Genomic DNA, 6,000 nt, shown 5'->3' with positions numbered 1-6,000 from the left:
CTAAATCAAGGCGTCAGACAGTTTCATGGCCAGGTGAGGCCTTGCTTTTTCATTGCAAATGAAGCATTTGTATTTTAAAACTTTTCACTGTAAAGTTATATATGAGGCCCAAAGAGATGACAGAGAAACCAGAGAGAGCAAAAACTTTAACAACCTAAATCAACAAGGTCTTAAAGCTCTTAAAGGGCACAGAATACGACTACAGTCCATGATGGCAGAATTATTTCTATGGTTAAGAAGAATAATTGACCAAGTGAAGAATATTTTTGAGGAGGCAGATATCTCACTCTGAAAGTCTACAATCAAAAAAACGCCTTCATGAAGGGAAATGCAGGGAGTGTACAATGAGGTAAACCACTGGTTACACTCACAGGAAGTAGACTTTGATAGAAAACATGTAAAAGAGTCGACACAACTGCGGAAAAAACAAAAACAAACAAACATTGGACTGAAGAAGATTAACTGAAGATTGACTTGTACCAGAATAATAGGTAGAAAAATGTACTGAGAAGAATATGAAGGACCCATGAGCTGAAGCACACCACATTATCTCTCAATCATAGTGGAGGCAGTATTATGGCGTGGGCAAGTACGGCTGCCATTAGAATCAGGTGGCTAGTTTTCGCCGATGACACGACTGCTGACAAAAGTAACAGGATGAATTCTAAAGCGTGAAGCTTTATACTCTCTCCTCAGATGTAGCTAAATATAGCAAAACTGATCAGACAGCATTTCACAGTGTAAATCACTTTCTAGCAAAAGCATACAGGGGGAAAAATTAGAGCTGTCCACCACAAGGCACAGGGGGCAGATTTAGCCCAAGAAAGGTCAGAATCAGACCAACTGAGATTTTTCGTACTAATTCATACTGATAAAGACATCCACCATTGTCATTCATACTACACCAAAGTAATTAAGTAATAGAAAAACAATAGAAAGATCCACTGTCTACTAAAAAAATTTTTTAACAATGGGTCCAAAGGGGGAAAAGGAACATTTTCTGTATTTTAACTGAAAATCAGAGATGTGCTGTTGAAATTGCACTTCTTCTTCCTATATTACAATGGGGTTTTGCTGGTTTGGCCAACTTAAGCTCATAGTGAGCTGCGTGCGGCCCACGATGTCAAATAAGTTTGACATCCCTGCTCTAGAATGACACTCCTAAGACATGAATCCCTCAGCAAAAATTATGTACCCCAAATTTAATCAGTCTTAAATTCCTTTTTATTTCTAAGCTTTTGTAACCTGCATGTCTTAACATTTAAATGGTAATTGCTGCAATGCCAAAGTTTACAATTTCCCCCATCTTTGTACACAATCACATCATTTCTGTACCATAAAAGTGTCATATACTGCATTTCAACGTTTCTCAAAAAACGTTTCCCTCCCTTTGTAGTTTTATTGATGGCTTAAAACACCAACATAAGAATTCACAGCTAATGTTCATGTTGGTTCAAATCCAAAAGAGTGTACTGCTAAAAATCTAATTTTCCTACTAAAATATCACAGAGCAATTTCACAGAACTTTACAAGCTTATTTATTTATTTATTTTACTCTTAACCCTGATGTAACATGCCTCATTTCTCTCTGAGAGGGTGGCAGAATTTTGATATTATATGCACTATAAAGTGGAAAAGATATTAGAATAGACAAGAAGAGTCAAACTAAGTCAAAAGCACCGCATGAGTCAACACACCAAATGAGCGTTATACTACAAAAGCAGCATTTCTTCTGCGTTTACTGTGAAGGCGGAAGGAACAAAGTGTAACTGCAGAAGTTTTTCTGACCCGTGGGCATTTTAAAGCCCTATGCGATGAAACAATGGGCTCCAAAGAACTTTTTAACTCAAACATTGAATCTTAGTGGGTGAAATATTGAATAAATAAAAGAACACACAGTCGCGCTTCAAATTAATATTTAATGTGCCGCGAAGACGCTGGTGCACAAGTTCCCCAGTATGCTTTTAGCACAGGACAAGTATGCGGTGGCCCACCAGCAGTCATTCAGATGCAAACAGAAGAGCATTTGTTGAATGGATAACTCAGTCTAACAATCAGAATATTTATGGCTTCCTGTAGATGGAATTTCCACTGGATCCCATAAAGTTTTGATGTCTAAAACTTTGATGAAAATGAATCACGTCCTCATTTTTTTTTCTAGTGAAGTCAACTTGAACCTCTGTTTTTTGTTTTTTTGTTTTTTTATCTCAAAGGCTCTGTTTGCAGCAGATTTCAACTATAAAACTTCTTCTATTGCCAATTTATGGACAGATTATGACCTAATGTCTAAAACTGGACCTTTCCACATAAATAAAGCTTGTGATCGTTATTCTTGTCCTTAATTGTTTTGCTCTTCTCTTCCTCTTAAAATGCCAACACCGAGCAACCTTAGCTAACCTGAGTTTAATCACTAGTGAACAACCAGCTCACAGCACAACAAACTGTATGAACCAAAACTGGGTGTTATTTTGTTTTAGATGGTTGGCTCTAGACTTCTACATATTATTGTACTGTATCTAAAATTACTTGCTATGTCTTACTCAAGTCAACATTATTGTCACTTTACTTACACTCAGGTATATCATATACAAGCTGCTCTTTTGGTTACAGTACATTTTACATGGCCATATGTACATCAAATCACTATTTTGACTACCTTGCCTGTTTTAAAAAACACCTAGCACAATTACTTCTTGAAAGAAAGCTAAGAAAAAAAAGATACATATGTCATATACAGTGGCTTGCAAAAGTATTCGGCCCCCTTGAACTTTCCCACATTTTGTCACTGTCATGGTCCCTGTGCCTGCCCAGCCGGCCTCACAAGGCTACACTTGTGTTTTTGCTTTTTCTCTCTCTCCCCTACCACTCTGCCTGGGCGAAGCTCACAGCTGGCTCCCACCCTTGGCTCACACAGCTGTTGGCGATCAGCTGATGGCGATCAGCTGATTACCGATCTACTATTTGAGGCTGGGTCACAGATCCTCTCATCGCTGGATGATTGAGCTACTGACTTTATCTTCCCGGACCTGTGACCTCCCCGCGGTACGGACGTGTGTGAGTCGGATGTAAGGACGTGAGCGAGCGTGAGAGAGAGAGAGAGAGAGAGAGAGCCTTCCCCTAATCCCCTGGAACCCTGGACTTTCCCCCGTCACTGTATATAGTATTGCACTGGTGTGTAAATAAATCGTGTTCTGATACGTCAACCTGCTCTGCGCTTGAGTCCCTGCTTTCAGTTTGTGACAGTCACATTACAGCCACAAACATGAATTAATTTTATTGCAATTCCATGTGAAAGACCAACACAAAGTGGTGTACACGTGAGAAGTGGAACGAAAATCATACATGATCCCAAACATTTTTTACAAATAAATAACTGAAAAAAGGGGTGTGCGTAATTATTCAGCCCACTGAGTAAATACTTTGTAGAACCACCTTTTGCTGCAATTACAGCTGCCAGTCTTTTAGGGTTTGTCTCTACCAGCTTTGCACATCTAGAGACTGAAATCCTTGCCCATTCTTCTTTGCAAAACAGCTCCAGCTCAGTCAGATTAGATGGACAGCGTTTGTGAACAGCAGTTTTCAGATCTTGCCACAGATTCTCGATTGGACTTAGATCTGGACTTTGACTGGGCCATTCTAACCCATGGATATGTTTTGTTTTAAACCATTCCATTGTTGCCCTGGCTTTATGTTTAGGGTTGTTGTCCTGCTGGAAGGTGAACCTCCGCCCCAGTCTTTTACAAGTCTTTTACAGACTACAGAGATTTCCTTCCAAGATTGCCCTGTATTTGGCTCCATCCATCTTCTCATCAACTCTGACCAGCTTCCCTGTCCCTGCTGAAGAGAAGCACCCTCAGAGCATGATGCTGCCACCACCATATTTGACAGTGGGGATGGTGTGTTCAGAGTGATGAGCAGTGTTAGTTTTCTGCCACACATAGCGTTTTGCATTTTGGCCAGAAAGTTCCATTTTGGTCTCATCTGACCAGAGCACCTTCTTCCACATGTTTGCTGTGTCCCCCACATGGCTTGTGGAAAACTGCAAACGGGACATCTCATGGGTTTCTGTTAACAATGGCTTTCTTCTTGCCACTCTTCCATAAAGGCCAACTTTGTTCAGTGCATGACTAATAGTTGTCCTATGGACAGATTCCCCCACCTGAGCTGTAGATCTCTGCAGCTCGTCCAGAGTCACCATGGGCCTCTTAGCTGCATTTCTGATCAGCGCTCTCCTTGTTTGGCCTGTGAGTTTAGGTGGACGGCCTTGTCTTGGTAGGTTTACAGTTGTACCATACTCCTTCCATTTCTGAATGATCGCTTGAACAGTGCTCCATGGGATGTTCAAGGCTTGGGAAATATTTTTGTAGCCTAAGCCTGCTTTAAATTTCTCAATAACTTTATCCCTGACCTGTCTGGTGTGTTCTTTGGACATCATGGTGTTGTTGCTCCCAATATTCTCTTAGACAACCTCTGAGGGCAACTGACTGCACTCAGACCAAAGGGGGCTGAATAATTACGCACGCCCCACTTTTCAGTTATTTATTTGTAAAAAATGTTTGGAATCATGTATGATTTTCGTTCCACTTCTCACGTGTACACTGCTTTGTGTTGGTCTTTCAGGTGGAATTCCAATAAACTTGATTCATGTTTGTGGCTGTAATGTGACAAAATGTGGAAAAGTTCAAGGGGGCCGAATACTTTTGCAAGCCACTGTAATTAACAGTATTTTTTTGAAATGTGATCATTGCATCTTCTATAGAAATGCAGCATTAGCCAGGATGCTGTCAGACTCGAATCACAATACACCACTGTGTCATCTGCTGTGATCAAATGATCAAAACTCTACAGAGGCTTCATCGTTAATAGCTTAAACTACACTACAACGAAGGCCAGCTCTGACCAGCAGTCTTGTTGCAATTCTGGCAACACAGTCCTCCGCCTGTCTCTCTAATGAACCTACGGCATATTAATCCCTATCACTAATGAGGCTATTCAGAATGATAAGCTTCCCCATCATCCGCTAATGAACACATGCTAAAACTGCCTGGGCCTCTGCTACGCATACGTCAGGCTAGCCTAAATCACACAGCCGACACCTGGGTGACTGTAGTGACTGTACATCAGTGTCCCTGATAAACTGCTGCTCTACAGTCGAATATGATGTTTGTGTCAAAATTATGATTTGCTCGTGCAGAGTCAAAGGAAAATATGTTGAGTAATCCAATCAAGCCGCCACCACTTGCATGCGGAGACGTTGTTTAAAGGTTCACATTGCAAGCATTTCAGATAAAACTTTATATAAAATAAAAATGTGTGAGGTTGTCAGAACCACAGAGCTAACGTGTCACAACAAACAACCTTTTCAAATGCAGCAGTCCATATGAAATTAAGTAGATTACATTAAAAGGCATTTATTATTTTTTTTGCTTGTGAATTACGTAGCGTTGCAGCACTGAAGTGAAAGGTTTAAGAGGTCTGACTCCCAGCATATGCAACAAAAACATTTTCATCAAGGTTAGGCGGGGGGGAAATGATAGTTTCAGTAAAATGCACAGTAAACATTTTGTCTCTCAAGCTTCGAGCTGCTTGTCAATAAACCTTTTTGCAACTAACAGATGCATTCATAAACCAGTGTCTCATTATGTAGAGAAAATAAATACGTCTCTGCCTCTATATCTGTAACAAACTGTCTATTTATTTGCACATTTTTTTGTATACATTCATTTTTCAGTCCCAAAGCTGTCGATCTGCTTGCAAAAGGGTGGAAAATGTATTGGGGTTTTCTTTTAATAATTTGATGAACTGCTCTTTGTTTTAAGCTTGTGTTAGCCGGTGCTGTGGTATGGAGTAATTCTGTTAAAGTTTTTGTGTTACACAAAATACCACCCAGAGAGGAGCTTACAAATCTTTTCCCCTCCCCCACCTCGGCGCCTCAGACCATATCACTGTCATGCTAATGCCTGCCTACAGACCGCTCGTTAAAGTCACCAAACCGGTTCG

The sequence above is a fragment of the Astatotilapia calliptera genome, chromosome 23 (assembly GCF_964374335.1).
Source record: "Astatotilapia calliptera chromosome 23, fAstCal68.1, whole genome shotgun sequence".
Taxonomy (NCBI): domain Eukaryota; kingdom Metazoa; phylum Chordata; class Actinopteri; order Cichliformes; family Cichlidae; genus Astatotilapia; species Astatotilapia calliptera.
Note: the sequence above shows the minus strand (reverse complement) of the source record.